The 17,569-nt window shown below is 40.9% G+C and overlaps 2 protein-coding genes and 1 pseudogene across 2 annotated transcripts in view; 2 read left to right on the forward strand and 1 right to left on the reverse strand.

The window, feature by feature from the left end:
• The window catches only part of LOC148362089 (G protein-coupled receptor 22-like), a 210,877-nt gene that overhangs the window by 131,079 nt on the left and 62,229 nt on the right, over window positions 1–17,569 (forward strand). The gene's annotated exons all lie outside the window — the stretch shown is intronic.
• Window positions 1–17,569, reverse strand: part of rassf7a (Ras association domain family member 7a) — a 63,777-nt gene that overhangs the window by 38,156 nt on the left and 8,052 nt on the right. The window lies entirely within an intron of this gene.
• Window positions 14,550–14,664, forward strand: LOC148362094 (U2 spliceosomal RNA; annotated as a pseudogene).

Here is a 17,569-nt window from a genome sequence, read left to right on the forward strand (position 1 = left end):
ATGGCATGTGCTATAAATCTGTCGCTGTGTTATGATACAAAGGAAGAAAAACAGCACAAATATTGACTCTTAAAACAAAGTCCGAGATATAAATCACAAATTGATCATTGGCTCAGGAAATAAAGCACAAGGCTTTGGGTCAATGTTTTGCATTTTCTAAATGACTGACTTTTGTGGCACAGTAATACATTTTGGGGAAACGGCAGCTGGATGATTAAGCTGGGATGTGCCATTAAAAAAAACAACACACAATGTATTACACAAACAGTAATACATACAAACACAAATACCAAAAGTTGTACATCTGAAGATATAATCCTTCTTTGAATTGATGCTTGGCTTATTGTGGAAAGTAGAGGCATGTGGAGGATACGTGACTGACAGGACTTTGGCCGGGTCAGGGCATCTCCAACTATTTGCTTAAGTGATAAGAATTTGTCTGGGTCGGGGCAACTCGAATCCAGCGCCCGACTAGAGAAAAACAACACGTCGGCGCTGACCGAACACAGTATAAATGCCACTGTCGCCCGGACAATTTTGGAACACGACTGAATGTTTGGATGAAATAAACAACGTGCCCCCTCTCATTTCGACTCTCTCTGCTCTCTTGTGTATGTTTTGGGGCAGGGGCCGATATACGTCCTGCTCCGAAAGGCTTTCCTAAAACACCAAATATTATCAGCTCACTTGTGAGACACGCATAATACATTTTTTTCAGAATCTGCTCATGATTATGTTGAGTATGTCCTTAAACTGTCTGAGTCCCTCCTTTTATTAGTATGGAAATGGAAAAAGAATGAAATCAGCCTAATAAGCTTTACGGATGAATTGCAGAGACCGGGTATGAAGTGCTGCAGTTTTTAACTCCCTCATCATTATGGATGGCCTTGACTAAGCGTAAAATACCAATCACAGAGGATTAGTGTTTCCTTGAGGAGGCCTCTTCCATGCAACTGAGGGCGCATAAGAGTACTAGAAAAATGTACCGTATTTTCTGCACTATAGGGCGCACCGGGTTATAGGGCGCACCCCCAAAAAATAGTTTTTGGTCCTATATCTTCCATACCAAGGCGCACCGGATTATAAGGCGCTACAATGGGAACGTCGACAAAACAGTCAGATGATTCAGTCCAACTGATTACCCCCTTAACATTCCCAAAGCTTGCAAAGAAGCCAATACGTGTCGTAGACACGTGCGGATGCGGTGTCCGTACGATGTCACTCAAATGCATCGTTTCAAATATCATTCGGAAGGTTAAAGTCTTGGGATTCAAGAAATGCCAACCGTTCCTTAGTTTCTAATTTCTTTTTCGCTCGCAACTTTACTGTGCATATGACAATAAACACTTGGAATTGAGTTTAATTCACTCAACTCATCACAGCAACATCAAGATCGTTCTAAAACAAGATACCGGGAAAATATAAAGCCGCATAGCTCTAACGTTCAATAATGATACGCAACCATGGTCTTCTCAGAACCGTGAGTGTAGTAAATCCAGGAGAGTCAAATATTTACAAATACAGACTAATGAAACATGTTTCTTTATGACGTAGTTTAGCAAGCTTGCTATTCAGTCATCTTTTTCGGCCAATTGCAGGGTTTGTTTTGGCCCTCTAGCCTATCCGAGGCTCCGAATAACTTCAGCCAATAGCAATCGATTTAACGGATGATTGACACATCTTTTTCGGCCAATTGCAGGGTTTGATTCGGCCCTCTAGCCTATCCGAGGCTCCGAATAACTTTAGCCAATAGCGATCGATTCAAATGATGATTGACACATTGGTTAGCCAATGAAACGCCGGTATGTAAATCCCAGCATACACCGCGAACGACTTCGCCTTCGGGGGAAAATCTAGGCGGCGGCTGCTTGCCTTAGTTGCAAGACTTTGCGACTTAATATTGATCCATATATAAGGCGCACTGTATTATAAGGCGCATGGTCAGCTTTTGAAAAAAATTAAGACTTTTAGGTGCGCCTTATAGTTCGGAAAATACGGTAATGTTATTTTAAAAAGCAGCATTGTCAAAGGCCACAATGTTATGTGCAATTTCTTTAATCGCCCCTCATTTAAAAAAAAGCCTGCAACTGACATAAATAATTGACTTTTCCCCACCTAGGTGAAAAAAACACTCATTGATAAGGGATGCAAGGTTCTCCTTTCCAAGATATTCAGGCTGTGATGAATGACACACTGACATTTGAACAGAAATAGGATAATGCATTGAGCATGACGTAACAGTTATTGGCTGCTATCAAATTGAAAAAATAAATAAAGTCTGATGCCGTTAATTGCGTTAAGGCATCTACAATATACATCTTTGAAAAAGTAGTTATTTTGCCGAGAAAGGCTTGGCCAATCATGAAGGATTCTCCGCAACTACCGTAAATTCCGGACTATAAGCCGCTACTTTTTTCCCCAAATGTTCAACCCTGCGGCTTATTCAGTGATGCGGCCAATTTATGTCTTTTTTCTAACAGCCGCCAGCGGCGCTCGAGTACAAAAGGTAAGATTTAGACCGGTGTTGCTAGCGTGTTTTTGAATAAAGGAGCGTAGGACGACGTCTACATGACAAAGCCTCTCTCCCATACTGGGGAAGACGGCGTTAATGACGTCATTTATAAGGAGGAAGATGAGCACGGTTTACCATGATTTTTACAAGTACCGTATTTTTTTTTTTAACAGACCCGTTTCCTTGTGTTGCGAGCGTGTTCCTACAGTAGTAGCGTTTTGCTACCCTTCACAGACACGGTTTGGGATGAAAGTTATAATATTATTATTAAAGCTTTGAAAACTCTCTCGGTGTACCGTCTTTCTTTGTAAATATGAGTAACCATGTATAATATGTATTTGCAACTGTATATTTTTGTAATGTATTTATTTTAGAGACTTATTCTGATATGTTTTCCACGGGCGAATCAAAAAGAAGGGGCGAATACAACGGGGGCTGATGGGAAGTGGAGTAAAGGTGAGACGTGTTTGTGGACGCAGCGGACAATAGTGGATATATATTTTTCCCACCCTTACCTTTGGAAATATACATTTTTTTCCCTTGAATTATATTCAACGGGACCCGGACTCTGCAGGTCTGCGTCATATCTTAAGTACCGGTATCATGTTACGTTCAATTTGCTGGCTGTTGTTTTTGGACTGTGTACTTCATATATAGTTACAATTGCGGGACTCAAAGTCGGGTTTGGGTTAATTTCGTGATTGTGTTACATGTTTTAATGTGGGCGCATGCGGCCTATAAACAGGTGCGGCTTGTGTAAGTACAAAAGCGGTTATCCTCTTAAAATGTGGTGGGTGCGGCTTATAATCAGGTGCGCTCTATACTCCGGAATTCTAATTTGGTCAGTAAAAAATCCACACAATGAGATTTTTTTAAAGGAATTTAAAAAAATAAAACAGGGAAAAAGAAGAAAAAGTCAATCTTGTTGCCAACATTGTACTTCCACTAAAAAATGTGATTAAGTACAGTTCTGCATCTTACAACCAACTAAATAAGCCCCCAGAAACTAAAGTAAGAGAAAAAAGAAGAAACATTTCAGAAAAAAAGCCAACAAAAAAAGAAAAGAAAGAAACAAATGAAAAAAGTAAATAGAGAACAAAAAGAAAAAAGTAACAGCTAGGAAAAAATTACAACATTGAGATTTTTTTAAAAGGGATTAAAAAACAGGGAAAAAGAAGACAAAGTTTGTGTTGCATTCAAATAATTTCCGATTATATCAAGTCAATCTTGTTGCCAACATTGTACTTCCACTAAAAAAATGTGATTTAAGTTTTCAAAGCTTTAATAATAATATAACTTTCATCCCAAACCGTGCCTTGAAGGGTAGCAAAACGCTACTAACAACACGCTCGCAATACAGTTAACGGGTCAGTTAAAAAAACATACGATGCATGTAGAAATCAAACCTTTCTCAACTTCCTTCCTATCATCATCAAAGTTGTCCTCCATTAGTATGGGAAAGAGACATATAGACGTCGTCCCACGCTCCCGTATTCAAAAACACGCTAGCAACACGCTCGCAAGGTAAAGTTTGCGTGCAGTAGCTCTGTTTGCTTCTTTATCGGATTGCTCGATTGCGTTTAGCTTGTAAGCTGCGTCATGTGCCTTAAACTCGAGCGCCGCTGGCGGCTGTTAGAAAAATGACATAAATTGGCCGCATCACTGAATAAGCCGCAGGGTTGAACGTTTGGGAAAAAAGTAGCGGCTTATAGTCCGGAATTTACGGTATTGTTCTATAACAGGATCAGGGAGGGACTCCCCAGAGCATGAGGCCAAAATAGTTTATACAGTTGTCACACTTCAACACCGCTGCATAATTCATCTGACCAAAAGACTTACGTCAAACCCGACGCATCAGTTAGTCATTTGCATCAGTTGAAAAACAAAGCAGAGGAAAGAATATCAGAGACGGTCAATTTTTTGCTAAGTCTCACACACACCTCTCACATACACGCGTGCATAGTTTGCGGGAAATGGTGAGTAAGACAATGGCAATTTACACGTGCATATCTGTCAAGCTGTACGTTTTTGCCGTACAAAGTACGTTTATGATGCATTCTAAGACGCGTACGACTACAAGAAAATCCGTACGGAAATTTGTTAATGATGGGTACCATCCGGTATACACTGACGATCACCAAACGGCAAATTAATCAAGTCAAACCAGTTCGCCGCGGTAGCCTCTATCTCGGTATCGTTTTTTTTCTGTTGCAAACGAAGCGAGCGGTTTGATGTAGTAAAAGGAAGTCCGTCTCTTTTTAGAGAACCGTTTTTTTCCGGCTCAACTCATTATAGAGCTGGCTCTCAAACGGCTCACTTGCTTTGATGAATTATAATACGAATCATTATTGTTGTATAAAGAAGTTAAGAAAAAAAGGTATAAAAGTATAAAAGGAGAAAATGAAAAAGACAGGTTTGTGGTTATCCTTTTAATCAGTATATTACCAACAATAATTAAATGCAGAAAATTAATTTATAATTTGAATAAGAAAATGTATTATTCTACTTAATTCTATTTGCATGTATTTTTTCCTTCTACAACAGACTTCATTTTTTAACTTTTTTTATGATGAAACCTCAATCATGTCAAGCAACTCAGTATCTTACAACAAAATGTTAATTAACAATGTATATGATATCACGAAACACATGTACAATATAACATGTTAAACTACATCAATAAATGAAATGATCTGCATTTCTATAGCGCTTTTCAAGTCAAGACTTCCCAAAGCGCTTTACAATGTGCTCCACATTTCCCAATAGCGGCCTTTCAGCCATGTAAGGCGCTAACCTGCTTATTGGGGGTATTAGGGGTTCAGTGTCTTACCCAAGGACACTTCGACATGTAACACGGACGAGCCGGGATTCGAACTGGGATCCCTTGATCCCAAGACGAGCTCTCTACCTCCTGCTCTACTGCCCCCCCGGCACGTTTGAATAAAAATATATGGTGTAAGATTATTTTGTATTTTGTAAGGGAAAATACAACATTTTGTAAGGACATGGAGCCCTGGAGGTTAACAGGTATGCACGTGCAACTTATCCTCCACAGAGAACTGTGTTCAGAATGAGTGAGTTGGATGTCTGCAGGCTGAGCCTCCCAATCTCAGGGGTTAGAATTGGCGGATGAGCCGAAGAGAAAGTTGTCAGACTGCTGATAGGCACCCATGTGTAATTACACACCACCAACCTGAGTCAGCAAAGTTTTCCAAGGGAACAAGGGCAGCGCTCTTTTCCCAATAAAGACCAAACACACAATTCGACAAATACCGTGTGCATGTTAAAGGTATACAAAAAGTTTTTTTTTTTTTTTTAATAATTCGGCACGGAACGTGCTGTGTTCCGCTTAAAAATGATGCAGATATGTTGCAAAATATTCCTGGCTCCGGGGGACTGGAGAAGTTAAATGGTAAAGTTGACCGAGTTGGCTCATATCCTTCACAGCTTTAATGTAATTGAAGGAAGATGTTACTTCCAACATGGCGAATCCCATTAACACAACATATGAGGCAACTCTGAAACAGACGGCAAATGTAGTGAACAGCGATTGCACATGTCTGCAGTTGATATGTTGTCCAGCTAGATCTAAGTTGTTGGGGCGGCAGTAGCTCAGGAGGAAGAGCACTCGTCTTGGGATCAAGGGATCCCAGTTCGAATCCCGGCTTATCCGTGTTAGATGTCGAAGTTTCCTTGGGTAAGACACTGAACCCCTAATACCCCCAATAAGCAGGTTAGCGTCTTACATGACTGCAATACAAGGCCGCTATTGGGAAATGTGAAGCACACTGTAAAGCGCTTTGGGGAAGTCATTGACTTGAAAAGCGCTATAGAAATGCAGATCATTTCATTTTTAAGGATTCCTCTATAGTTTTCTCATGGTTTGCCCCTGTTAGGAGCCGGCTAGCTTGAGAAATCCATTGGTTTATTTCTGGCTGAGTTCACCAGAACAATTTTTTGTTGTTGGATCCCGGTTAGCTTGGCTTCTCAATGCGTCTTTTTGGGTAGCCAGCCTCGTGGCAGTCTTTCATTGATCAGTCTGCTGTGTCCATTGGTCTATTTCTGGCCTGGTTTGCATTTCTCGCTGTAGCCGCTTTTCGTTGTTGCTTGCCCTTTGTTGTACTATTATTGCACGCACCTTGCGACACAGCGCCCAGGCATTCTCAGCAAAAACTACCAAAACATGGCTTAAAACACAAATAACATCTTTGACTATTTAACACAGAGGCTGACATGGTGACTGGCTTGGGAAGGCAGGCTGTCTTCTGGGAAAATAAAGGTAATATACCAATAAAACATATATTGATTTTAGGCAAAAACCATGTACCGGTTTCTCATACAGTGGAACCTCGGTTTTCGAACGCCTCTCAGTTCGGCCAAATCGGTGTTCGGCCAAAAATTTCGAGAAATTCTTGCTTCGCTGTTCGGTCAAAAAAATCGGAGTTCGAATGCCGGTACGCTAGGGTGCGATGCTGAGCGGCGTACGGGTGTTTTAGCCCCTAATTATGCCTCCGAAGAGCAGGACAGGTGAAAAAAGACAAGTTGTTCGTAAAACTATTGCCTTTAAGAAAGACATAATAGCTAAATGTGAAAGAGGTGTACGAATTTCCGATCTTGCTAGTGAATACAGCGTGGCTAAATCTACTATCAGTACGATAGTAAAGAATAAGGAGGCTGTGAAATCGAGTGATGCGGCTAAGGAAGTTAGCGCTAGAAGCGAGCAACTGCCGCAAGTTTTGGAAGAGGTTGAAAAACTTTTGATGATTTTTCTCTCCCCACCGTCCACCACAAAAGTAAGAAATCCTATTCATGATCCTTTTCCATAATCCTTCATTTTACACATCTGGTTAGCTGCTCCTCTTGCACTCTTTGCACTACTGTAAAATACTATACATAGCCATAATTTTTTAGTATATTATTAGTACTTCAATACTCCAACTCAATACAACATTTTATTTATATCTGTACATTCAATGAAACTGTGCGGGTCAGATGTATCGACATTTCGTTCTGTATACACGTGTACTAGAATGACAATAAAGTATCTGAATCTGAATCTTTTAAATTTTTACACGTTCATGTTCCGTACGAAAGATTACGCTAACACGAACGTACGATTAGCCTGGGTTAGCTTCATGTTTACGTTCATGGTAAACATTCAGGGTGTTGGAACGGATTAAAACGATTTTACATTACTTTTAATGGGAAAAACGATTTCGGTGATTGAACAAATCGGTTTTCGAACAGGGTTCTGCAACGGATTATGGTCGAGAACCGAGGTTGCACTGTATTTTGCATCTAAGTGCGCAAACAGGAAATTGAAATGACACACAGTTGTGTTCAATGCTTCATTAAAAGCGGAAAAAAGTTTTTGTAAAGTCATTGGTAACTTCATTCAGGAACTTTTTTTTTGGGAAGAATTATTTTTGTAAAAAAGCATTCACTCTTTTCCGGTATGCGTGCTTATGTCTGCACCAGGGGATTCACATCTGCCACAGGGTCCAGTGTCAGAGGTTGGAAGCTCAAACTCATTAGTCATTTATAACATTCCTCCAGATCCTCCAGTATGAATTATTCACAACTGTTTTTTTTTTCTTACTTTTTTTCTTTACTCTTATCCAAAATTCTTTAAAACATATTCTGAAGAGTAAAAAATACATTCTGCCCAGGTGGAGAAAAAATATTTAAAATTGATACTGCGCTTGGATTTACATTAGATGAAATTTAATATAATAATAATAATAACATAATAATATAATCTCTCATCTCATCTCATTAGCTGCACCGCTTATCCTCAGTAGGGTCACGGGGGTGCTGGAGCCCATCCCAGCAATCATCGGGCATAATAATATAATAATATATGAAAAAGAAATGAAAAAGATGTCAATCGAAAAGGAAGGGCGACTATCTGATTGGGAATAACTTTTCAGGTTTTTTTAGTATTTGTATTTATTTATATTCAGCCAGTATAAACCATAAACATGATGTATACAAGAAATCATTTGACACGCAAACTCTCAATAATGATAATACAATAGATGTAAAAGATTAGAGTAATAAAAATACTGTAGTGTATAATACAAAGTAATTATATAGCATAGTTTAAAAAGAAAGAATATGTAAATAACAAGACTAGGTCGGAGGAACGTCGTTGGCATAATAATATTGTACATAATAACCTAATCATTTCTCGTTGAACATGCGAATAGCGGAAGGGTAAAAACTCTCTTTAAGACGTGTAGTCTTGCACGGAGCGAAGACGGCGACCTGACGGAAGGTAATCAAAGTACCTGTGAGCAGGGTGACTGTGATCGTCCATAATTCTTAGTGTCCGTTTTCTCGTTCGTTCGATGTACATACTATGCAGGGACGGGAGGCCAGTACCTATTATTTCCTCTGCCGTCCTCACTACTGATTCCATCTTTGACAATTCTGTCTGATTGGCGCGACCAAACCGAACTGTGATGTACCTAGTTAAAACGGATTCAATGAAAGCACGATAAAAATTGACTAGAATGGATTGACGGACTCTGAATGATTTGAGTGTACGAAGGAAGTAGAGTCTTTGTCTGGCTGACTTTAGAATATCAATAGCATTGACAGTCCATGTGAGGTCAGCTGACAAGTAAGTACCTAAAAACTCGAATGGATGGACCAGTTCGACCTCACTATCATTAATTGACAGAGGCACATGCGGGGGCTTAGCACGGAAATCCATTATCATCTCCTTAGTTTTACCTACATTCAATAACAGATTACTCTCATGACACCAGGTAGAAATTGAATTAAATTTCTGCTTTGTAAATGGAAATAATGTGGCGAAAAGAATGGATTACAAGAAGCAACGTTCAACTGGGCAGAAATGTTTTAAATAAATTCCTATTTTTTCTGTCTGCGTTATCGAGTGTCTTGGAATAAATATTCTACACGGTTGGATTCCTGCCGACAACGACGGAGCAAAAGAAAAAGGCTGCCAGTCGGGCCTGGGCTAAGAAGGCGACCACACAGACCAGCGCTCCCAAGCATGTTCCTAACCAACGCCAGATCCATCGTCCACAAAATGAGTGAATTTGAGCTGCGGATCGCCACCAACAGCGCCCGAAATTGGAGTATTTTTGTCATCACGACAGTCCAACTAGCAGGACGCACGCTTCACCGGCATGACCGGGACGGAACCTCCGGTAAAAACAGGGGTTGGGGACTATGCGCTAAAATAACAGCCGAATCATTGACACACACTGCTCACTCGATATAGAGTTTCTAGCAGTATCGTGTAGACCCTTCTATCTACCGAGAGAGCTAACTGTGGTCATAGTACTTGCTGTTTACGTTCAACCGGATGCTAACGTTCCACCGGATGCTATTGTTAGCATAGCGCTAAATCTCCTGCCCGCTGCCATCAATAAATAGCAGCTTGCACACCCTGACGGAGTTTTTATCGTCGCCGGCGACTTTAATCGGGCATGTTTAAGGACTGTTCTTCCCAAATCCATTCAATACGTGGACTGAGCAATTAGGGAAAAAAACACTGTACCGTGTGTACAGTAAGATCATACATCTAGTTGGATCTGCCCATCTCTGTCTGTCCCTCACCCCCTCATACACCCCCCCTTCGGAGGAAACAAAGCCTATACAACAAAGACAGTTAAAACATCTTCTTTGTTCCTTTATCTCTCTGTCTTCCTTATCCTCACTGTAAAATGTGGAACTGGAGTTGTCCAATTTCGTTGTCACAATATATCCCATGTTGTAACAATGACAATAAAGGTATATTCTATTCTATTCTATTCTGTATGTTGCTATGTGGCCAAAGTGTGGATGGTTTTCGTTGACACCCAATAAATACTTTGGTTGTTTTTATCAAAACACATTTCTTACTTGGTATTAAAAGAAGATACAAAGTAACAAAGACAGATCTTCAGGCCTTGTGTATTAATTGTTTGAAAAATCCGGATACAAATTGTGGTTTTAAAGCATTCAGTCACTTAAATGCGAAGGCCAAAAAAAAATATTTTTCCTTTAAATTCCAGTCTCATCCCAACCACAAATCAGAAGCCTCTTGCTAATGAAAACCAGTCAAACACATTTATCAGCCCGTGCTGGTTCAAAAATACAAATGCAACCTTACATACTGTTGATTAAACGCAAGGAACTCAACTAGTTTGCTCTACACCACAGGTGTCAAAGAGGCGGCCCGCGGGCCAGATCAGGCCCGCTAAGGGATTGGGTCCGGCCCGCGAGACAACACTCAGAGAAGCGCAAGAGAAAAACAAGCTGCAGGTTGAAATATGTCAACTTGATGTTGCCAAAGCCACGTGCCTCGAACAAAGACACTGTACTTGTATTTATTTCTCTCTCTCTCTCGCTCTCTCTCTCTCTCATCTTTCTCTCTCTCTCTTGCTCTCTCTCATCTTTGTCTCTCTCTCTCTCTCTCATCTTTGTCTCTCTCTCTCTCTCTCTCTCTCTCTCTCTCTCTCTCCCTCATCTTTGTCTCTCTCTCTCTCTTTCATCTTTGTCTCTCTCATCTTTGTCTCTCTCTCGCTCTCATCTTTGTCTCTCTCTCCCTTTCTCATCTTTGTCTCTCTCTCTCTCTCATCTTTCTCTCTCTCTCTCTTGCTCTCTCTCATCTTTGTCTCTCTCTCTCTCTCTCTCATCTTTGTCTCTCTCTCTCTCATCGTTGTCTCTCTCTCTCTCTCTCTCATCTTTGTCTCTCTCATCTTTGTCTCTCTCTCTCTCATCTTTGTCTCTCTCATCTTTGTCCCTTTGTCTCTCATCTTTGTGCCTTTGTCTCTCTCTCTCTCTCTCTCCCCTTTTTCCTTCTGTCTCTTTTCTCTTTCTCTCCTCATACCCTTTGCGCTTTTTCTCTTTTCTCTCCTTCTGTCTCTCTATTTCTCTTTGGATTTCCTTCTTCCTCTCCCTTTCTTTCCCCCTCTCTCACGACTTCTCTTTTTATCTCTTTTGTTTCTCACACTCTCTCCCTCTCTCTCTTTGTCCCGCCCTCTCTCCTTTTCCCTCCCTCTTTCTTTATTTCTTTACCTCTCTTTTTCTTTCTCTTTAATCTTCAAGTCCGGCCCCCGACAGAATGTTTGTTCTATCGTGTGGCCCCCGAGTTCAAATGAGTTTGACACCCCTGCTCTACACCATGTCTATGTGCACCAATTACAAGCATTCATTGCTAGTAAGCAATAAAAACTACCGGTGTGTATTGTACATATTAGCTACTGTCACTAAAGGCAGACAAGAAATACCGTAAATTCCGGACTATAAACCGTTACTTTTTTCCCAAATGTTCAGCCCTGCGTCTTATTCAGTAAAGCGGCCAATTTATGTAATTTTTCTAACGGCCACCAGCGGCGTTGGAGTATAAAAGGAAAGATTAAGACTAGTAGAATATGTGCGCCAAGAAAGACTGCAACCTCTAAGTTTATGCATACATTGTTTGTTAAGTAAAGGTACGTTCCGTTAATGAGGAAGACGCCCTTGATGGCGATAGTTATGAGGAGGAAGTTGAGGACGATCTACCGAGAATTTCACAATTACAGGATGCTTTTTTTTTTGACAGGCACGATGGATGCATTGCGAGCGTGATCCTACTAGCGTGTTGGTACTTATCAAAGGCATGGTTTGGGATGAAAGTTATATTATTATTATTAAAGCTTTGAAAACTCTCTCGGTGTACCGTCTTTCTTCGTAAATATGTGTAACCATGTATAATATGTATTTGCAACTGTATATTTTTGTAATGTATTTATTTTAGAGATTTATTCTGTTATGTGTTCTACGGACGAATCAAAGAGAAGGGGCGGAGCAAACGTGAGCTGATGGGAAGTGGGGTAAGGCTGAGTTACCGGTAGATCTGTCTGTTGTCGCAGCGGACAATAGTGGATATATATTTTTCCCACCCTTAGCTTTGGAAATATACATTTTGTTTCCTTGGATTACTTTCAACGGGACCTGGACTTTACAAGTCTGCATCATACGTTAATTACGGGTATCATTTTCCATTCATGACGCCGACTGTGGTTCTAGGATTGTGTACTATTGACTTTTGGATTGTGTCGGGAGGAAGCTAGGAGAATAGGACCTTGACTCAGCCTCTTGGCTGGGAGCAAGTGTCTCGGCCTATTAGCTTTGTAGTGTATTATGATTTGATGGATAATAGATAATTGATAAAGAATATAGAACAATAAATCTCTACAAGATCACAATCGTGGAACTTACAGCCTGGTCTAGCTTATTTCAGCATAATAAGCTTCATGGTAGACCATAACAGTTCTCAAAAGTGATTTATATACGGTGTGCATTACCGTTCGATTACATTCACAACAAATACAAAGACGAAATGGTTTAAGTCGTATTACATTCCCAACAAATGCAAGACAAAGTGGTTTTGGTTTTACGTTTGCCATTACATTCCCGAAAAGTGATTTAAAAGTGAGATAAAACCAGGTAAAAGTGGTGATAGTAGCGAGGGGATACAAATCTCGGCAGGGATGTATTTCTCGGCATAACAGGTGTGCGCTCTATAGTCCGGATTTTACGGTAGTTACGAATGTAAGAAATAAGTAAGAAAGCAAGAATAGGCGTTCGAATGTATCATTTAAATTACAGAGAGCAATGAGTTTTAAGTGCAGGGTGCGGATCACAACTGCATAGACCCAAATTTGTACTTGTCATAGTTTTGATGAAGGCTTTGCAAGGACAACTGGACTCTTTACCCTAGCATTACTTTTAAGAGTGGCTGCCGATGCTGCCTCAAATGGTGTTTTGCATCTGTGCCTGCATGTATTTGTTCAAAGCGAACGTTGAATTCTGGGAAATGCGGTGCTAGTTTGTCAAATGCACTTGCCTAGTATCCACTTGCTTGATTTAGTAAGTCCGAAGGCAGACCAGCCCAGCCCCCTCCCCTCCATAAACACTGCAAACCCCCTCTCGCTCACCCCACATTTTGGGGCTCTTCACTGAGGCACCCCTGGTATTTACTGCCGAGAGAATTTTGTGTGCAGAGTCAAAACAGAATGCGCGGTTAAGCCAGGGAACAGGGCAACCTGCTCACACTTACGCACAGAAACTACGTGGCCATCACAGGGGAGGGAGTTGAAGGGGTAAGAGATGTTTTACCATAAAACAGTTACATTGGACAGGGGGGCAACACTAACCCCCTTAACCCACTATCTGTCTTTCTTCTTGAGGAATTGCAAGAGTACCGTAAACTCCGGACTATAAGCCGCTACTTTTTTCCCCAAATGTTCAGCCCTGCGGCTTATTCAGTAAAGCGGCCAATTTATGGAATTTTTCTAATGGCCGCCAGCGGCGCTGGAGTATAAAAGGTAAGATTAAGACCAGTAGAATATGTACGCCAAGAAAGACTGCAACCTCTAAGTTTAAGCATACATTGTCTGTAAAGTTAAGGTACGTTCCGATAATGAGGAAGACACCCTTGATGGCGATGGTTATGAGGAGGAAGTTGAGGACGATCTACCGTGAATTTCACAATTACGGGATGCTTTTTTTCAACACGTTTGATACATTGCGAGCCTGATCCTACTAGCGCGTTGGTACCTTTCAAAGGCACGGTTTGGGATGAAAGTTATATTATTATGATTAAAGCTATGAAAACTCTCTCGGTGTACCGTCTTTCTTCGTAAATATGTGTAACCATGTATAATATGTATTTGCAACTGTATATTTTTGTAATGTATTTATTTTAGAGATTGATTCTGTTATGTGTTCTACGGACGAATCAAAAAGAAGGGGCGGAGCCAACGCGGGCTGATGGGAAGTGGGGTCAAGCTGAGTTACCGGTAGATCTGTCTGTTGTTGCAGCGGACAATAGTAGATATATATTTTTCCCACCCTTAACTTTGGAAATATACATTTTGTTTCCTTGGATTACTTTCAACGGGACCCGGACTTTACAAGTCTGCATCATACGTTAATTACGGGTATCATTTTCCATTTATGATGCCAACTGTGGTTCTAGAATTGTGTACTATCTAAGCTCGAAATTGCAGTGCTTCTGGGGACGGGATCGTCCTTAGCTTGGCCTTTTGGCTTTGATTTTTGCAATCCAGAGATGGAATAAGAGCTTGCTCTGTCCACTCCACGCATCGGCCCGGTATTGCAGTACCTCCGGGAACGGTGCATTTGCAATGATCGCAGCATGGCTTTAGGACTAGGACCTTAGCTTGGCCTTTTGGCTGAGAGTAAGTGTCCCGGCTCCTAGGCTTTGTAGCGTATTATGAACTGACCGATAACGGATAATGGATAATGAATAACGGAGATAGAACAATAACCCTTAAAAACCCCAAACCCCAGTAGTTACTGGACGGATCTATTGACACTGAAAAAGATGTTACATAACGAAATTGTGAATATGCTTGATTGCTGTTAAGATTGTCGAGAAGGGTTGTTAAAACCTCACATTGTTTGTTTGCTGTTATTAGTGTCAATACATTTGTTCAAACTGTAACTGTTACCATCGTGGAACTTACAGTCTGGTCTGGGTTAAACTTGTGATTGTGTCACAAGTTTCATTGCGCGCGCACACGGCTTATACATGGGTGCGGCTTGTGTAAGTACAAAAGTGGCAAATCACCTAAAAAGTGGTGGGTGCGGCTTATAATCAGGTGCGCTCTATAGTCCGGAATTTACGGTAGATATGAGGCCACAGGTTAGGACACCTGACAGAACAAAAAAACCATGAACCCATCACGGCAACCACAACTGAAACGTGACGGCGGCCCATGGAAGCGTTGCCAAGGTTGAACTTTATGGTCACATGGAACGGCATGGGAACATGACCTTAGGTGGACAAAGCTGAAAGTTCATGATGAGATTCATGGATATCAGCCAGCCAGCCACCAAGCAAAACGTATTGGTTGAAACTGGAAAGGGATTTAGACAGGGGAGCATAAAGAACTATTAACCAATTAACTTGGGTCTGCAATAATATTTGTTGAATGGTTTTCCAAGTCACTTTTCTTTTGTTTACACGTGTTTTAATGCTTATGTCAGTTTTGGCGCAATACTGAAACAAATGTAAGCAGTTACAGTTACTAGTGACTTCATTTGAAAAGTAATGAAGTTACCCTCCTGAGTACTGACACCGAAAAGTTGCTAGTTGCAAATGAACTTGATAAGAGAAGACTAACTGCTGAGAAATGGGCGTTTGAAATGAAGTGGGACAACAGTACAATAGATATGTTTATGAAATGAAATGATCTGCATTTATATAACGCTTTTCAAGTCAATGACTTCCCAAAGCGCTTTACAGTGTGCTTCACAATTCCCAATAGCGGCCTTGTATTGCAGCCATGTAAGACGCTAACCTGCTTATTGGGGGTATTAGGGGTTCAGTGTCTTACCCAAGGACACTTTGATATGTAACACGGACAAGCCGGGATTCGAACTGGGATCCCTTGATCCCAAGACGAGTGCTCTACCTCCTGAGCTACTGCCGCCCCAACTCTTAAATGTTGACAGGCATATACAACAGCTAGCAAAAAGTCTTGGGCAAATCCTCACTCAGACATTTTATTCAGAAGAAAAAACTCAGATCACAAACATGAAACAATCCTTAAGTCATTCCAAAGTGCAACATATTGGCGTTCAGAAACACTTAAAAAAATTGGAACGGGAACCTCAAACTTCTCGAGGAAGGTAACTCGTATGGTTACCAAAGATGTGGGCTGTTCACAGTCAGCTAAATTAAAGATTTGGACTGAGTAAAAACAGCATGGGAAGGTTGTTAAAGTCAAATGTACTGGTAGGCCAAGGAAGACATGTAGGCATTAAAACAAACAACTATCCGTCTTGAAAACAGAAAATGCACAATTAATGAAGAGAAAATGGGAGGAAGTTGGAGTATGTGTATGTAACAGAACTGTGCAAAATCGCCCAAGAGAAATGAGATTTTTGTATAGAAAAGCTAAAAGGAAACCATCATTGATGCTTAAACACAAAAATAACAAGACTGCAAGGGGCTAAGGAGAGGCAATCATGGACTGTGGATGACTGGATGAAGGTTATCTTCGGTGATGAGTCACAAATCTGCATTGGAGATTTTCACGATGCTGAAACTTTTGTTTAGTGCCGTTCCGGTAAGATTTAACAGAGAGGACTGCCTAAAGAAAACATCAAAAGTCCTTCATAAAATGGGACTGGATGTCAGGCAAAGCTACTAAGGAGATGGCTGTGGCCAAATCTGCAATAACTGCACAGGTTGACATTGACATTTTGGACAGCTTTTTTAATTCCTTCAATTGATAAAATGTTTGGGGATGATGAAATGGTTTTCCGAGATGACCATGCATCAGAGCAAAAACTGTGAAAGCATTCCTTGGAGAAAGACACATCCAGTCAATGTCATGGCCTGCAAATAGCCCAGATCTCCTTTTCCTTCTTTTTTCTCTTCCTTTTTTCTCAGCTTTTCACTATTTTTTCATTTTGGTATTTTTTTGTTTTTGTTCCATTTCCCGCCCTTCCTTGAAGTCATTTTGTGCACAATTGTACATAATATTTGGTCGTGTAGGGATTAGAAGCAAAAACCACCTGAAGAGCCGTTTGGGACCCGAAAGAGCCGATTCTTTTTAGTGAGCCGAGCCGAAGAAGCCGGTTCTCGAAAAACTCTACAGACTTTACTCAACTTCGTTCTACTTAATAATAATAATAATAATAATTTCCTTTGTATTGTCATTCTTTGTAACAATGTACACAGAACGAAATGTCGATACACCTGACCCGTTGTAGCGAGTCGATGCAGCCGCAGCCAGAGGGCGCCGCCATTATACCAATTAGGTATGTCTCGGTCGAGGCGCGAACCAGCGACCTCCCAGTCTCAAAGCGGGCACACTACCATCTAGGCTACGACCTTGACTTCAAAATACCGCATTTAGAACAGAACCTCAGGGAACCCTTGTATTTTTACCTTCATGCACTGTAACTTTGACTTAATTTGCTTCTTAATTAGCAATTTCGAGCCCTGATTTTTGTGAGCTGGCTCGATTTTCTTGTGCACGGAAAAGCTCTGGGTAGTGCACAATTGCGCACACACGC

Source organism: Urocampus carinirostris, chromosome 7 (genome assembly GCF_059441175.1).
Source record: "Urocampus carinirostris isolate Australia breed hairy pipefish chromosome 7, RoL_Ucar_1.0, whole genome shotgun sequence".
NCBI lineage: Eukaryota > Metazoa > Chordata > Actinopteri > Syngnathiformes > Syngnathidae > Urocampus > Urocampus carinirostris.